The sequence below is a fragment of the Belonocnema kinseyi genome, chromosome 10 (genome assembly GCF_010883055.1).
Source record: "Belonocnema kinseyi isolate 2016_QV_RU_SX_M_011 chromosome 10, B_treatae_v1, whole genome shotgun sequence".
Lineage (NCBI taxonomy): Eukaryota > Metazoa > Arthropoda > Insecta > Hymenoptera > Cynipidae > Belonocnema > Belonocnema kinseyi.
Window position 1 is genome coordinate 13,283,798 of NC_046666.1, and position 19,240 is coordinate 13,303,037.

At 25.4% G+C, this 19,240-nt stretch overlaps 1 protein-coding gene across 4 annotated transcripts in view; it reads left to right on the forward strand.

Moving 5' to 3' along the window:
* Positions 1 to 276: 276 nt before the first annotated feature.
* The window catches only part of LOC117181449 (calcium-transporting ATPase sarcoplasmic/endoplasmic reticulum type), a 145,458-nt gene continuing 126,494 nt past the window's right edge, over positions 277 to 19,240 (forward strand). Inside the window, exon 1 of one of the 4 annotated variants that reach the window (XM_033374106.1) lies at positions 277 to 519. The gene's annotated coding sequence lies outside the window, so the exon portion shown is untranslated. Of the gene's footprint in view, positions 520 to 9,198; positions 9,331 to 17,311; positions 17,597 to 19,240 lie in introns of those variants that run through there. The other 3 variants (XM_033374109.1, XM_033374107.1, XM_033374108.1) reach the window with 3 other exon arrangements.

A 19,240-nucleotide genomic window follows, 5' to 3' on the forward strand; every position in this document is an offset into this window, starting at 1 on the left:
CCCCCCCCCCCCCCATCATTGAACTGTTACGTAATTTAATAACGGTCCCTTAAACTTTAATGTCTCGCTCCTGTGGGTCATGAACCGGGAAAATATCCGGTCCTTTCTGTAGCGAAGGTTGCAAGAAAACTTCTCTTCTCTTCTTCTCTTCCTCTTGTTCGTATTCTTGCCAATAGCCGGGATCACTGGCTCTGGTCCAGACTTTTCCTCGTTCGGCATCTTGCCGCCAGGGTGCGACGGCGACGACTATTTAAGCGAATTTCGAGGATGCCCGGCGCCCCGTTTCGTTCAGCAGCGCAGGCGTTGCGGCGTTTGTACGATTATTTTTTTATTGTTTACCCAACGCACGACGCACGCATTAAAATGTTTAAAGAATAATTTTCGAATTAGGGGCCTCGTACAAGTGTAATTTGTTAATTAATTATTTTTTTCATTCATAGTCATTGTTTCGTTCAAGTTCTGGGATTACTATTGTTCTCGTGAACGGACTCCGGGTGCTGGTGATTTTAAAAAAATTTGGTAAGTCCAGAGTGAAGCAAGGTGATTTTTAGTGAATAAAAAAAAAAGTGAAAAATGAAACAACACGACAAAAAGTGATGTGACAACCAAGGAAGATGCAATGAAAGAATGCGAAAAGAAAAATATTTGTGCTGACAAGATTTTTTTGAAAAATATCTTTTTAGCGTCCTTCAGTGTGGATTATGGAGGAAATAATCGGTGCAACGAGGATTAAGTGCAAAGGGATTTACGCCAATTTGTGAAGGGATGAAGGATAAGAAAATCACACTCTAAATTATACATTTTTATTTCGAGAATTCCAAAATCAATTTTTCAATTTTTAATTGAGGCTGTATTCTCTGTAGGCTCTTCAGACCTTTATGTCAGTATTGAACTTAAATTCAGCGAAAATATGACTGAATTTAAGAAAATACGAAATTCATAGAAATTTTTTTTTAAACCACGCAGCAAAAAAAATGGTCATTACGGTGATTCATTTTATAAGGTAAATAAATTATTTAATTAGAAGACGTTGGATTTTGTTTCTATGCTAGGCCTGACTATAAAAAAAATCTTGTATCTTTTTAGTCTACAAAAAAAATTAAAGATCAGCTTTAATTTAGAAGTCCCTTGATTGAGTTTTGCCTCTTTTATTGATTTTTTGTTTAAAAAATTTACACAATTATTATAGAAATCTGTAAAATAAGAAAAAATTATTATTTTCTCTAAAAATGAGTGTAAACATTTTCATTAAATTATGTACAATAATGGTAAGCTGGGATAATTTTTCTAATAAAAATTTATCGCATGCATTTTCAAGATATTCAGAAAATTAAAATAACAAAAAATAAATTTTAGAAACTCTAAATCATCAATTTGAATTAACTTTGTTATCAAATAAATTTTTAAAAATCCACCAAACCCCCTTTTTAATGTAAATAGTGCGGGGATCTTTAAATTAAATTGTCAATAAATTAATTTATTTTTAAATAATATTTAGAAGATCTTTTATCCCTCATTTCACTCTCGCGTGATACCTTTCCCATTGTTCATAATCAATAATACTTTGACGACCCCCCCCTCCCCCTTCAAGTATTTTGGGAATGACCCTTTATTATTTTTTCAAAATTTGGATTTATTCGAAATATTATTCAATGACAGAAAAAACCTTATTTTCTATGATATAAGTTCAAAATTTTTAAAATTAAGAATAGTTTTCGTATTTGAATTTTTCTTACTATCGTTTTTTACCAATTTTTAAAAAATTGTTTAATTTTAATAAATCACCAATTATTAGGATTTAACTATGTTTTTAATTTCTAAGAAGCGATTCTAACAAAAAATTGAACTGCAGAAAAAGATTTGCATATATTTTTTAGTAAGTTAAAAAAGAATTTGAATTACAAATAATCTTTTTTATTTGAAATACCATTTTTATTAATATTACTTTGATTCCTAAAATCATAAAAGATATTTTTTCAGACTTCTGATTTTTGACAGAACTACTTCCAATTCAGAAAACTTTATTTAAGTACAGATCCGTTTTTGTTTAATTTAAGTTCACTTATAAATTTGAGGTCAGAAAATTTTAAGAGTTAATAATTTTAAGCATAGTCAATCACAAAATTATTCGAATATTTATAATTAATTATTTATAAATTCTACTAAAATAGACCCATAAAAAAGAATTTTGTAATGTTTACTTTGAAAAAAAATAATTTATCTAAAAATGATTTTGATTTTATTAAAACAGAATAAAATTAAATTAAATAAAATAAAAAATTTAATTAAATGGAATTAAATCATCGTGATTGAATAAGAACTGCAGCTTTGGCTTTTTTAACTATTGATAAAGAAATAAACTTTCCCAAAATTAGTATCAACAATGAGAATACATAATTCCAATTAATTTTTATAATAATATTTTATAAGCCTTAATTTCATAAGCCTGAATTTTATAAGCCTCAATTTCATAAGCCTTAATTTTATAAACCATTATTAAAATTATTCAATTTAGAAATAAAGTCTACAGAGAGTACATTTTTAAAATAAAAATTAATTACTTCTTCATTTTTTTCACATTTTCATAATTTTTAATTTTTAATGCGAACATAGTTTGATATCAACTGATTGTAAATATTTTATTGTAAATCTTTCTCTATGAGACTCAAGCAGATATTTGGTTTAATTTTTTTTTTCAAATGTTCAGTAAGTTACGTTTTTGTTTAAAAGAGTATAACGTAAAATGATAATAAATTATTCAAAAAACATTTCTTTTGTCCAAAAAAATTCGTTGGTTCAGAGACTTTTTTTTAGGAAGAAATATGTTTTAAAAAACTATTCCATTAATTGGAGACAAATCTTTTTCTAAGTACCATTATAAATAAAGTCAGTGGATAATAAAACGACACAATGAACGTGAGACATTACTAATTTCAATAAAAATAAGAAATTTTAAATTGAAGAAAAATGTAAACTGCTTTTTCAATTAATTCCAGAACTTTTACTAGTAGTAATTAAAAAATTATTCAAGTTACTTCAAATGTAACAAATATATTTGTAATTATGTATAGCCAAAATTTTAATTTTCTACTTTATTTTCTGCAAATCATAATAGTATTAATTTTCAGATTATAAAAAATTCTATAGAAATTTGTTTAGGAAATATAATCCTATGCTGAATGATTTTGGAATTCTTATCTTTGATCATCTTTTCCTTCCTTGCAAGTCTAAATGATATAATAATTAATTAAAATAATAAAAAAATTAATAAAAAATATAAAACAAGCTCTAAAATTTCTTTTTGAACAAGTAAACATTTCATAGTTATTGTTTCAATTACATAAATGCATCAATGTTTATTTACAATTGGTTATAGATTAATTCGACAAGAGAGAACTTTATTTTCTTTTTCTTCCTAATTGTAGATTAAAAACAAATAGGGAAATTTTCTTATCGATAATAATAAATCATCAATTTTAAACATAAATTTTCAAGTATATTAATAAAATTCTTAATTAATACTTATTTCAAAGAAAATATTTTTTAATTATTATTTTTATTCACATCTTTTGAGATTAATATTATAACAAAAGGCCAGGAAGACTTTTCTACAGAAGATAGTTCTCAATTACAAATACGAAAAAATAATTTAAAATAATTAATAGTCTTTTTAATAACAGAAACTTAAGAAAAAAAATTAATACTAAACTACAAATAATATAAGTCTTCAGCATTAGTTTTTCATTAAAGGTTGTTAAATTAATTTTTAAATGTTCTTCAATTTTCTTAAATCTTCTTTAATCTTCTCAAATATTACATGAGATTTTCTGAAAAATTCTTATATTAGTAACAAATAAATTCGATACAATAAATCAGCTTTACTATTTCCTGAATTTGTTCTAAATTTTAAATAAAAAATTGATGTAAAAATGGCACTAAACGAAAATGATATTTTTGTACATATTCTTCGTTGCGCTGAGGATGCATGATTAAAAGACACACTGAAGTTTTTATGATTCTACACTTCATCGAAACCATTTTTTTTTATTTTAAACCAATCTATTTATATTATTACATTTTCGAAATAGGAACCCCAAAAGTCCCAAAAAAATAGTTACATATTTGTCTGCAATGAGCCGGAAAGTAGATTGCTGAAAACATCATTTGGATTTATGAACTTTTTTGTGTTCTCATTTGGGTGCATCAAATAAATCATAAATAAAAAATTAGGTTATACACACCTAACTGTAATTTATTTTGAATTTTGAATTTAAATTCAAAATTGTTAATGATTTCTTCAGTAGAAGTAAAAGATTTATTTTGTTTCACTAAACTAGCAGTATTAAATACTTTTTGCTGGCATTGATGAATCGCTTTATAACTTATTATAACACAATGACGCGAATGCATTTATATAGTTCATTTGTGTATTTGTCAATGACGTAATTTGGCAAAGAAACCCATTTAGTGTGGGAGGTTTAACGTCCGTGCAAATTTTCGAAAGAGTGCAGGAATGAAAAGAAACATGTCAGCTGCAAGAGTCTTACTAAACAAAACTTTTCAACAAATGACAAAAGAAACTCAAGCTGATTTTTCATATATTTTTATTGCCACAAACATAATTATTTCTAATTGTTAAGTCATAATTTATTGGTCTCTGCAGTTTTATCATTTTCTTGGAGAGAAAAATCATGCAGGCAACAAAAAGAAATGGTTATAAGATGTTTTTCTTGACCCATTAAAGTTTGTACTTTCAACTAATCTTTTGTTGAACCAATATAAAAGTTGCTTTTTAACAAAGTGATAATAAATCTTGATTTTGGCTATAAAAAAGGAGTTTAATTGGAAAACATTTGATACGCAATCGATTGTTTAATTATTGAGTCTGGTACAGTTCTAAAAGAAGCTTCTTTCGTTGATCCTATACATGAGCTTGATTTCAAGAACAAGCTTTTATATAGCATTCTAATAAATCTAAATTCCAAATTTTTATAAATTTCTAAGAAAATAATTTTGTCTTCATAGTACCTTAAGTTTATTTTTTTCACGAGTAGAGTAACAATACAAACATCTCCAAATAATAAGGTCCTATCTATTATTAGCATCATTATAAGTCCCGAAATAGAACCTTCTAGTACTCATAGTTACCGAGGCAGACACTTTTTATTTCGATATTGATGACAAATTTAGGATAATTCTCATCATCAGAAAAATGAGACAATTTTTCATAAATCAGGTGATAATTTATAAGTTGCAGCAGTCTGGTCATTTTCTTAGATAGAAAAATTGTTCGGACAACAAAACTATATGGCTATAACATTTTTTGTGGATCCAACAAAGATTGTTCTTTCGAATAATCCTTTGTTGCATCAAGATAATTGTTTTGATTGTAATTGAGTTGTAATAAATTTTGATTTTGACTATAGAAAAGAATTTTAGTATAAAAAATTTGATACGCAATTTAAAAGATGCTTCTTCCGTTGATCCTAACATAGCTTTGATTTCAACAACAAGCCTTACAATAACATTTTTATGATTCTAAATACCAAGTTTTTATAAATTCCTAAGAAAATAATGTTGTCCTTCTAGTACTTTAAGTTAATTTTTTTCATGAGTAAAGTAATAATGAAAACAAGTCCAAATGATAAGGATCTATAATTAGCATCATTCGAAGTCCCAAGATAGAAACTTCTTGTTTCGAAATTAAAGAAAAATTTAGGATGATTCTCAGATTCAAAAAAATAAGACATGTAAATTTTAATTAATAAGATCATGATTTATAATTCACAGCAGTTGTATCTTTTCCTTAGATAGAAAAATTGTTCGGATAACGAAATGATATCATTAGAAAAGTTTTTATTGATCCGACAAGGTGTGCTCTTGTAATAAATCTTTTATTCAGCCATGATAGGTGTTTTCTAACCAAGTTATAATAAATCCTTACTTTGGCAATGAAAAAGAAGTTCATTTGAGAAGCATTTAATATGCAATCGCCTGCCTAATTATTGAGTTTGATAAAGGTTTCAGAGATGCTCCGTTGATCCTAACATAAGCTTGATTTCAACAACAGGCGTTTAGATAACATTTTAATAAATCTAAATTCCAAATTGTTAAAAATTACTAAAGAAATAATTTTGTCCTTGTACCTTAAATTTTTTTTCATGGATAGAGTAATAATGATAACATCTTCCAATAATAAGGCCCTATCTACTATTAGCATCATGCGAAGTCGCAAGATAGAACATTCTTATTTCGGTATTGAAGAGTAGAGGATGATTCTCAAATTTATAAAAGTAAGACAAGTAAATTTTAATAAATTAGGTCATAATTTATAAGACGCAGTAGTTGCAACATTTTCTCAGAGAAAAAAATTGTTCGGACAACAAAATGATATGGTTTCAACTTTTTTTTTGATCCGACAAATTTTGTTCTTTCGAAACATCCTTTTTTCAACCAAGAAAATTGTTTTTTTTTTAGAATCAAGTTGTAATAAGTTCCTATTTTGGCTATGAAAAAGAATTTGAGTTGAAAAGATTTGAAATGAAATCGATTGTATCATTATGTGGTTTAAGCATTAAGTTTAGAAGAATGATATTTCCATTGATCCTAACATAACTTTGATCTCAGCAATAAGCGTTTAGATAACTTTCTAATTAAATTCAATTCCAAATTTTGATAAATTCCTAATAAAATAATTTTGTCCTTTTAGTAACTTGAATTTATTTATTTTTATAATAATATATCCAAATAATAAGGTTTTATCTACTAGCATCATCATTCGAACACATGAGATAGAACTTTCTTATTTAGACATTAATAAAAAATTTAATATAATTATTAAATTCAGAAAAATGACATTACTAAATTTTTTTTAAGTCTTGTATGAAACGCATCTTTTTTCATTCTCTTTAGGCAAGGGTCAAAATAATTTTATTTACAAATAATATGTACAGTTATTTTTTGTATTAAATAATTTATTAAATAATATTAGTGGGCCTTTTTTTATCAATTTATATCTTTTATCAACATCCTGAATAAAAAAAATTAGGAAATTAGCAGTTTTATACCAAAATTATCATCAAGATTCCCAATTTTCCAAATTTAAGGTTTTTTTAGCGTTTTAGACGGCAAACTTTTAGTAAAATGTTTTTAGCTATTTTCGTTTTTATTACCTTTTTTAATCGGAAATTGATATTCTTAAACAAAAATCATTAGTTTTATTATAGGTATGTAATAAAATGTACAATTTTAAACCAATTTTGGACTGTGTTAGATTTTTGTCGTAAATTGAAATTTTGTTTAAAAAATCAATACATTTTTTCAAAATGTTCATAATTTATCAAGAACTTTAGGTTACGTTGGCGTGTTTCATCTAAAATTGGTATTCTAAAACAAAAATCATTATAATTGAAGCCAATGATTTTTGTTTAAAATAATTCAATTTGCAATCTTGAATAATTTTTTATTGTGTTTTTTTAGAATTACATTTTTCATAAAAAGTTATTCAAATTTTAAAAATATTGAAACGTTTTTAACGTTTCAAACAATTTTAGGTTATGTTGTTGATTTACTACAAAAATTGATATTTTTTAAAGAAAAATCATTATATATAATTTGGACAAGAATTATAATCTTTTAAAACCTTTGAATTATGTTAGTTTTTGTCGAATTTGGTACTTCGAATAAAAGCTCATTGAATTTATAAGATAGAAATTTTAGAACAATTTTAGGTTATGCTCGCGTTTAAAAAAAAAGGGATTTACAATCTTAATTAATTAATTAATTGGTTGGTATGTGAGTGCTTTTCATTTAAAGTTGTTGTTTTGTTAATCAAAAATATCAACAAACCGAGATTTTTCCGAGATTTTACCACCGAGATAGAACCTTATGACTTGGACTCCCGAGGTAGAACCTTTCAATATAAATATACAGAGGTAGAACCTTCTTATTTTGACATAAATAAAAAAAATAAAGATAATTTACAAGTTCAAAAAAATGTGACAAGTAAATCTTAATAAATTAGGTCGCTATTTATCAGTCCCATCAGTTGTATAAATTCTTTATGAAAAAATGGTTGCTTTTAAATAATTTAATGATATAACGGGTCCAAATGAAAAGGTTCTATCTCACAGAGGGCGCTACTTGCGCCAAATAATTTACACACCAATTTGTAGGTTTTTCGATTTTTCTACCGAGATAGAACCTTATAATTCGGACTTCCGAGATAGAACCTTTCAATATAAACATACCAAGATAAAGCTTTCTTATTTTGATATGAATAAAAAAACGAAGATAATTCACATTTCAGAAAAATGTCACAAGTAAATTTCAATACATTGGGTCATTATTTATATGCTCATCAGTTGTTTAATTTCTTTACTAATAAAAATGGTTGCTTTTAAATAATTTAATGATAATGTGTCCAAGTGAAAAGGTTCTATCTCATAGAAGCTACTTAAGCATCCCGATTTTGTCACTGAGATAAAACCTTGTAATTAAGACTTCCGAGATAGGACTTTTCACTATACACATACTGAGATAGAACCTTCTTATTTGGAAATTACCAAAAAAGCGAAGATACTGATGAAATTCAGAAAAATAACATAACTAAATTTTAATAAATTACGTCATAATTTATAAATCTCATCAGTTGTATAATTTCTTAACTATGTAAAATTGCTGCTTTTTAATAATATTGTATCGTACCCAAATCCCGATTCTGGCACCGAAATAGAACCTTATAATTTGAACTCCCGAGATAGAACCTTTCAACATACACATACCGAGATAGAACCTTCTTATTTGGAAATTGCCAAAAAAAGCGAAGATACTTCTAAAATTGAGAAAAATGATGATATTTATAACGGTGCATCCGCCGCAGGTGATGTAAAGTTGCTTTTAAATTTAGAAGTTATTTGCAGAAATGTCTGGGTTTGGACTGATTTTTTCACGCGCTTTTTGCGGAGGCAACTTTTGCGAATTGCGGCGATTGTGATCGAGTCCCTGAGATCGAGTTGGCAGTGCGGCGAGCACGACTAGAGTTCTGCCAAAATAATTAGGAAGTCTCGAGATGTGCTAAAAACGTCCGCTCGGGCACGCGCGATTTGGCTGCGCTAGTCGCGTCCCGGGCGATTTGTGGTTGATTCCTCGTGGGCAGCAAGAAGAAGATCCGGACCGGTTCCAAATCCGCCAGTTTGTGTACCGACACCGTCCAGTCGCGGGACGGACTGGTCGTCAATTTTTCCTCTTTTTCCCCGTTTTTCGTGAGTGTCCATGCTTCTGTATTTTGAATTTGCCGCCCTCGCGATCTCAGCGCCATCCAAATTCGAGGTTTGAATTTAATTTGAAAAAATGATATTAACTCCTTTTTAGCCTGATTTTTTTAGTCTTTTTCAATTACTGAAAAGTAGATTTAAAATCACAGGTATGAGAACTTCAGCTTTATGAGAAATGTAAGATTATTTCGATAATATAAAAGATCCGATGTAGAAAATAATTAAATAATAGATTTTGAATATTTAAATTAATTTTGAAAGGTTAATACAATAAAAAAGTATGTGATTTATGTTGATAATTTTTATGGTTTCAAAAAATAGGGCATTTTAACTCAATAACTTTTCGATAATAATTTTCAAAGGCCAAAAAGATTTTTTTCAAGTAGATACCTGAGTAAGTACTTTTTTCTCTACTTATTCAACTAGAAATCTGGAAATAATGTGAAAAGTTTTATTTGAAACTTTTAAAATAAAAAGTTTTTTGACTTATTTTAATTTTTATCCTAAAATTTAGGTACTGGATAAACTATTTCAAATTTTTTAAAAGGAATAATAAATTTAACATTTTAAAATATTTTTATTTTTGTTCAAATAAGATTCTTACTTAATAAACTGAAACTTTGCTTTGGGATTCGAACGTCAGTATGCAATAAATTAACATAAAAGTTATTTTTTTTTTGTTGTAAAAATTAGGACTTTTTATACCATATTATTTCAGACTGGAAAATTTAAATAATAATTTTTTCTCTTTCTGAATGTTTAATGTTCGTGAGTAATATTTTTCGATACCACTTTTTCCTGAAATTTGTTTAACTTAGTTTAAATTGTCCGGATTTAGTTTAAATAAAATATTTTAAAGTTTTAGAAGTCTTGAAGCGATGTAAAAATAATTCAAAATTTACACAGATTTTAACTAATTAATAAATATATAAATTTTTCAAGATTTTGAAATAAATTTTAAAGCATTTAAAAGAATAAAAAATGTTTAAAGACAATACCTTTCTTCTTAAGCTACCATGGAAAATTTTATCGAAATATTATCAAAATTCTCAAAAAAGATCTGGAAGATTTTTAAATATTTTTTTTTTAATTTTTCCAAATTTTATTTGAAAAATTCGAATAATTTAAAAACAAAATTTAGAAGGTTTTTTAAATTTTTTAAATAATTTAAAATTTGAGGGGGGTTCCAAAAACTTAAAACAAAATATAAAATAAAATAATAATAATAATAATAATTCGAGTTTGAAAGATATTTAGGAACCTTAGAAGTTTTGAAAAGATAATAAATATTTTTAAACTTTCAAAGATTTTTTAACATTTTAAAAATAAATATAAAGCCTCCACCAGGAAAAAGCTAGTTTGTCCACATATAAAAGATAAATTTTGAACCAAAAATTAAGAAGTTAAATTTTTAGATAAAAGAAGTAATTTTTAACAAAGAAAATGAATTTTCAAAAAAAAGTTCAGTTTTGATTTAAAAAATTAACATTTAAAAAAATGAATTTTTAAAATAAAGTAGTTTAACTTCCAACTAAATAGCTGAATTTTCAACTGGAGGAAGTGATTTTTTTATTGAGTAGTTAGATTTTTACTAAAGTGAGGAATTTTAAATTAAAAATGCATTTTTTCTCAACAGATTTGTGGAATTTTTAATTCAATAAGATTATTTATCGAAGCCATTGAATTTTTATGAAAAAATTATTTTCTGTCAAATAATAAGCTTTTTTAAACAATAACTTAATTTTTAACTAACAACAAATGAATTTCTAAACAATAAAGTGAAGTTTTAACCAAAAACCAAAAAAAAACTTTCAACATAAAAGTTAATTTACTATCAAATAGTTAAATTTTCGTAACAATAGTTTAATTTTTTTAAAGAAAAATATGATTTTTAACAGAAAAAGTATATTTTTACTCAAATGATGCATTTTAATAAAAAAATGCATTTTTTTTAAAGTTGTATACAATTAAACAAAGTAGTTGATTAAAAAAGAACAGACGAATTTTTCACATAATAATTAAATCCTCCATAAAAAAAGATTAACTTTTAAACAAATAGTTGCATTTTGAACGAAAAAAGATGAATTTTCACCAAAGTAAATTTTGTACCAAAAGTTGGATGGATAAAAAGAAATGATTTCGAAAAAATTTTTTTTTTTAAATAATTCAATTTTCTAATTAAAATGTAGAATTTTCAAATAAAATGAAGACTCCCTAACTAGAAAAAAAATTTAACAAAATTATTAATCTTCAAACAAATAGTTGAATTTTGGGCAAAAAAATTTTCAATCAAATAATTAAGTTTTTAACTAAGTTTAAAATTACAAGCCAAACAAGATGAGTTCCGAACCAAAAATATAATAGTAGACTTTTCAATTATAAATTACAACAACAAATTTATTTATTTATATCTATAATTAATTAGAAAGGATTGATTAAAAAAATGTTGAATAATTTATAAAAATTGTTTTTGTGCATATTTAATAGTTTTTATCCGCGGTATTGATTTTTTATTTCATTTCTTACACTTTTTTCGAAAAGGATAGCAATTTAAAAGTATCCAGAGTTTCGTGAAATGTAAATAAACCATTTTTATTATTAGAAGCATCTAAGTTTTAAAACATTTGAATGAAACTGCAAGCCCCCAAATTTCAAAGCGAAATCCGCAAATTGTCCAAAAAATTATTTTGAAAGCTTTCAAATTAGATTATTATTTTTTGAGGTTGTTATTTAAATAAAATATTTTTAATTCTAAATAATTAAATGTAAACTTGTTTCAAATACCTACTAATTTTTCCAAACTTAACATCAGCTCTCAGTATTAAAAAAAACATTAAAAAAAAATAAAACAGCTAAATGTTTTAAATACTTTTAGTTAAAATTGCTTAATTTTAAATCCTTTGAATTGCAAATTATTTATTCTTAGCAAAATCTAATTATTTTTTGTCCAATTTAAAACTATTTATTCTTAAAACTCATTTCAAACTTTTAATATGACGGTAATTAATCTCAGTGGTTTTAATTTTAATTTTTTTCTTTGGTATATGCTTTTTAATAAAAATCGTACATTTTTAGGCTTTCAAATTTAAAATTTCGCAAAATTTTCAAATGTAAATTGTTCATCATTTTTTAATGAAAAATTCATCTCCTTGGTTGAAAATCCAAATGTTATTGTTTGAGAATTAATTTCATTTCTTTAAATTTTTATGATTTCATTGAAAATATTATTATTACGTTCAAAATTCAACAATTTTAAATGAAAATCATTCTATCAGGTTCTAAAATTTGTATTGTTTATTAAAAATTTAACTATTTTGGCAAAAAATTCAACTATTTGATTGAAAAAAAAAACATTTTTTATTGAAAATTTATATTTTTGGGTTGAAAATTCAACTCTTTCGTTAAGAATTTGTTTTTTGGGTTAATTCAACTATTCTGTATTAAATACTGCAAATTTTTTGGCTGAAAAATCAACTATAAAATTTGTATTCATTATCCATTTAGTTTCATTAAAAATTAATGTTTTCAAAGGAAAATTTAACTATTCCATTTATGATTGAAAACTTATTTTTTAATTGAAAATTTGTTTATTTTGAGGGAATTTTTTCTAAATTTGTTGAAAATTAATTTAAAATTAATTTCTAGTCCTAAATTCAACACTTTTGATAGAAAATCATTCTATGTGGTTAAAATTTCAACTTTTTTTATTGCAAATTCGTCTTTTTGTGTTAAAGATTCAACTATTTTGGAAGAAGCTTCAACTATTTGGCTGAAAATTAACTTTTTTGCAAAAAAATTATATGTTCAGGTTGAAAATTTATGTTTTAGTTCAATTCAATTGCAATTTACATATAACTAAAATCATTTTTAGTTGAAATATTAACTATTACATTTTTCACTGTTTAGTTTAAAATTCCTTTATTGTGTTTAAATATATTTTTTTTGTAAAAAAACAATCAATGTAATTTTTTTTTTGAAAATTCAAAAGCAGGATTTTCAACTAAATATTTGAATTTTTAAACAAAAAGAGAGAAGGTCAGTTTAAGAGTTGAAATTTTATTTAAAAATGCGAATCTTTAGCCAAAAATGAAACAGTTCAATTTTGACATAAAAAATTAGTTTTCAACCAAAAACCAGACGAACTTTCAAAAAACATTTGAATTGTCCATGAAAAAGATGAATTTTCAATAAAAAAAATCACCTGTTAATAAAAAAGTTAAAATTTTAAACAAATTATTGAGTTTCTGAGCAAAAGATATAAATTTTCGATTTTTAACACAATAGTTGAATTTTCAACCAAATAGTTGAATTGTTAATCAAACTTGATCTAAGTTCGGTTAAAATACGCGCCACGGAAATAGCCTAGCTCCACCAATCCTGTTCCTCCACATACTTATTTCTCGACAAGCTGCGCGCAAGCGTTTATGCAAATATTTCCCTCCAATACCCAGAAAACCGAATTTTCAACATATCATTATTTCTTTCAAAAAAAATGTTATTATTATTTCTTTCACTCAAAATCGAAACATTTATTTGGCATCGGACAAACAAAAAGATCTGAAGTTATTAGCAGTAAAAAATTCAAGAAGATGTAAAGATTTATCCGCAGGGGCTGCGATCGCTTGGAGCTCCTGAACGCCGCGAAACATGCGCGCGCACCAGTTCGTGGTGTGGGGAAATGCAATTGTTTTCAACAAATTATTTTTGTTTTCAAATAATTTTTATATTTTTTTTTACATTTTTTCTATTTCTATTTTTACATTCCAACTGTAAAATATTAATATTTAACCCAGAATGGAATTGTTAAATTTTCAGTTTGAAAATGATTACTTTCAATTAAACAAAAAATGGATGTCGAATTAATTAAATTCAAGGAAAAAAGACAAATTTATAATAAAATACACGAATTTTCAATAATATTGTTAAACTTTGAGGCCTATAAGACAAACGTTTTAAAAAGCCGTTGAATTTTCCAATTAAGAGGTTATTTCAAAGAGAATATTTAAGTTTTTAACAAAATAGTTAAAATATCAACTTAATAATTCAATTTTTAAACGACAGAAATTAATTGCGTATCAAAAGTATAATAATAGAATTTTTAATGAATGATAATTAAATTTCAACCAAAAAATATTCCACAAAATAATGAATTTTCAAATGAATAATTTAATTTTGCACCAAATAGTTGAATTTCATACCAAAATAGTTGCATTTTCAGCCAAAAATATGAATTTTCCACAAAAAAGTTAATCAGTATAAAATAAATATTTGAGAATACAGTTCAATTTTCCACAACATAATAAAATTTTTAACCAAATGGTAGATTTTTTAAAGAAAAGTTATCTAAATAGTAATTGCAGTAAAATAATTACTTTTGAACAAAATAGTTAAATCTTGAACTGAATAGTTGAATTTACGACCAAATTTTAAACAAAAATTTGAATTTTTAACTAAAACGAGGAGTTCTTAACCACAAAAATAGTTGAATTTTAAACTGAAAAATACTAATTTATACCAAATAGTTCAAGTTTTAAGCAAAAAGATAAATCTTAGAAAAAAATTAAAAATAGATCAATTTTGAACGAAACGATTAAATTTTTCAACCTAATTAGATAATTAAGAACCAAAATTATAATATTTGCATTTTCTAGTAAAATATTTGAATTTTTAACCGTAAATATCAATGTTCAATATAAAAATGAATTTTAAATCAAATTAAAAAAAAAAAAATTTTTAACCAGTTTAATTCAACCCACAAAAATGAAATAGTTTGGTTTTCAGATAAAAAAATTTTTAAATTTGTCTAATTTTTTAACCAAAACAAAAATGAATTTTGAACCAAATTGTTAAATTTTTTAAACACAGAGGTACAATTTCAACTAAATAATTTTCAATTGAACCTAGAAAAATGGAATAATTTGTTTTTAGATAAAAAAGACTATAGTTTTATTGCACAAGTTTAATAATTTCTGACAAGAGTAGGTAAGAATTTTTAACTAAATTTATAATAAAATATATCTTTTTAAGAAAAATGTTGAATTTTTAACAAAATATTTGAAGTTTTAAACAAACAGTACATTTGTAATTGAACAAGATAAATGACGAACCAAAAATATAATAGTAGACTTTTCACTAGAAAGGAATGAACTTTCAATAAAAAATATGAATTTCTATAAAAATGTTTTCATTTTCAACAAAATAATTAAATCTTTAAACAAAAGAGGTGTATTATAAACTACAAATATTTTGGTAGAATTTTATATAAAAAATAATGAACTTTTAAACAAAAAGTTGCTTTTTTAATCAAGATTTATTTTCTATAAGAAAAAATATAAATTTTTAACAAACGAATTCTACATGCAAAAATAGTTACATTTTCAATTAAAACAGATCGATTTTCAATGAAATAGTTGAACTTTTAATTAAAATATATATATATTTGAGAGTTACATGATAAATAGAAAATACAAAATTGAATAGTTATATTTTCGGTTCAAAAAATTAATTTTCAACCAAACAAAAAGACGAATTTTCAACCAGAAAGATGAAATTGCAAGATAAAAAAATTAGTTTTCACACCAAAAAATTGAACATAATGCATCAATTTTCAACGAAATAGTTGAATTTTCAGCTAAAAAGTATAATTTTACAATAAAGAAACTTAAATTTTGATCTAAAAAAATAAATTATTAACCCAAAACAAAGAACGAATTTTTCTACTGAAAAGATAAAGATTTGAGCTAAATAAATAATTTTGTGAAAAATTTTTTTTTTACAAAATGCATAAATTTGCAGCCACATAGTTGAATTTTAAACTAAAAAACATATTTTTAGATCAAAAATAGAATTGTACATTTTTACTTTAAAAAATTAATTTTCAACATAAGAAAAAAATAATTTTCGACAAAAAGACACCATTTTTAGGTAAAAAAATAATTTTCTACAACAACAAAAAATAATTTTTCAACAAAATACAAAGATTTCTAACCAAATATTTGGATTTTAAACTTAAAAAAAAAATAATTTTACAATAAAAAGTAGGATAGTAAATTCTTCACTGGAAAAAATTAATTTTCAACTCAAAAAATAAGAATTTTTGACAAAAAAGATCAATCTTTTAGTTAAAAAAATTATTTTCTCAGCAACAAGAAAATTTTAAATAAATAAATTTTCTACCAAATACTTAATTTTCAATTAAAAAAATTAATTTACAATCTAAAATGGAATATATAAACTTTTATTTAAAAAAAAATTATTTTTCAGTCTAAAAACCTAATTTTTCACAAGACTGAAACCAGTTTTTAACAAAACACATATATTTTCAACCAAATATTTGAATTTCCAATTAAAAAATATAAATTTACAGTAAAAAATGAAACGAATATTCGACAAAATATTTTAATTCTCAAGAAAAGAGATAAACTTAAACGAAGAAATTAAATTATTCACAAAGTATTTCAATCGTCAACCAAGTTGTGCAATTTTTGGCTAAAGGATAGAACTATTTGACAAAATAGTTCAATTTTCAACAAAATAGTTAAATTTTTAGCCAAACGCTACCTAAGTTCGTTTAAAATACGCGCCAAGGAAATAGCCTAACAGAAGACCCAACAAATAAACGGCGCACATTTCCCTCCTCCACCAATCACATTGCTCCACATACGCCTTTCTCGTCAAGCCGCACGCACGCGTTCATACAAATATTTCCCGCCATTGCCGGAAAACCGAATTTTCAACTTCTCATTATTTATTAAAAAAAAAAATGTTTCCGCAAACGACTCAACAATCGAAAAACTCAAAATGAAAACATTTGTTTTACATCGAACCCAAAAAACTCCCCTCAATTGTTAATAGGAAAATTTTGAAAAATAAGTAAACATTTCTCCGCGGGCGCTGCGATCAGTAGAACTCCGTTCCACCGCGATGCACGTGCGCGCACCAATTATTGTGGGGGAACGCAATGATTTGCTGATTGTCGTTGGCTTGTGTCCGTCTCGTGTCGTGTCAGTTTTTCGAAAGGGAAGGGAAATTCAGTTGCGTGAGAATGCGGGCTAGTAGTGACGCTCGAAAAAATGACGTGTGCCTCGGATTTTCGTGATACCGGCAACTTGTGATGATCTCAAAAACGTGCTTAGTTTCATAATAATAATTATATAGTGAGTGTGAACTCTCGTGCTCTCTTGACTCGCTGGATAGAAAAGTAGAATTCGCATTTTCTAGCATTTTAGATTGGATTTAATTCGTGAATCGCCCTGACTTTAATAGTACGAAATTCAAGAATCACCATTCACGGTAAAGTTCCTGTAAAAGGGTTATTCAGGGTGAGTATTTTTTTAATGTCACGTGTGATGCTCCGAAATTTTCTGGTGCTGAAAAAAACTTTTGAAACTTCCGTCACGCTTGAATTCTTCTTTGCGGTTATTCAAAAAGAAAAGTGCAGGTTCGAGGAGGCTTTTTTGTTTCGGTTAAACTGATTTTCTCGAGTTTGAGTGAAATTTTTTGGTTTTGACATCACTTTACGAGGTCCATTGATAAAACAGCTGACACTTTTTGTCATCGATTAAAATTATTTATTTCCATCTTTGCGAATACTTTTTCGAGTGCGGGTGGATTTTTAGGATGAGGTTTGTTCATCTTTTGCTTTGTTTACTTGGCGAGATTGATAAACGGAAGCAATCGTTTAGTAGAGACTCGGAAAAGTTAGGTTAGGTTCGGATTTTTGTGGTGAGGCCTCACAGTACTTCTGCGTAAATTGGGACTCAATAGTTTATTTTCTAATATATTTTGAGAAGAGAATTCATCGCTTTCGTTTCGAAATTGAATTATTTTGTTGTGATTTAAATGATTTGGTTTTAAAAAAGTATTTTTTTTGTTAGAAGTTAATTCGTAATTGAAAATTCTACCTTTATATTTTTGGTTCGCCATTTATTATCTCGGTGGTGAGATACAAAAATTTCCGGTAAATTTCCACTGATTTCGGACGCGATTTTCCTACACCGGTAGTTTTGTTTTTGATTTTTAATGAAAAGCCTTAAAGTTTATAAATTAATGATCGGTTCTTGATTTTTCGCAAATAAAAATATTTTGGTAAAGCTTCACATTTTTGGCTTGAAAATTCAACAATTTTGTTCAAATTTGTCTACTTTATTAAAAAATCTTTTTTTTTAATTGAAAATTCAACTATTTGATTGTAAATCCAGTTTTATTAATTAAAGTTAATTATTTTTTTTCCGTGCCTGAAAAATCTTTTTTTTTGGTAGACAATTCCACTTTTTTTGCACAAAACTGGTCTCTTTTTTTTTTTTCTTGAAAATTCAATTATTTTTGTAAAACTTCGTCTTTTTGGCTTGAAAATGTGGCAATTGGGTTAAAATTTAACATTATGATTACATTTTTTCCTTTCTTGAATAAAAGAAAAACTTTCTCATTTGAAAATTCAACTCTTTTGCATAAGATTTTTCTTTTTGGGTTGAAAATTAAGTTTTTTTACTTGAAAATTCAGGTTGCATTTTTGTTTTCTTGTCAGAAAAATATTTGCTGACAATGAAAATTCGTCTTTGTAGGTCGAAGATTCAACTATTTGGTTAAAAATGATTTTTTTGCTTGAAAATGTATCCTTACTTAAAAATAATTTTATCGGGTTTAAAAGCCATTTTTTCTAACATATTCTACTTTTTATTTTAAAAATGCCATTTCTCTTTATAAAATTGGTCTTTTTGTTTAAAAATTCAACTTTTTTTTATAAAATTAAACTATTTGGCTTAAAATTAATCTGTTTTTGTTAATGATTTCAACTGTCTTTCTAAAAGTTAGACTTTTTTTCTGGATTCCTCTACTATATTTTTGGTCGAATTTTTTTTTTTTATTTGAAAATATATCAATTTGGGAGAAAATTCATATATTTGTTGAAAATTCGTTTATTTTTGCTAAAAAAAATTCTTGCTTGAAAAATTCTTTTTCTGGTT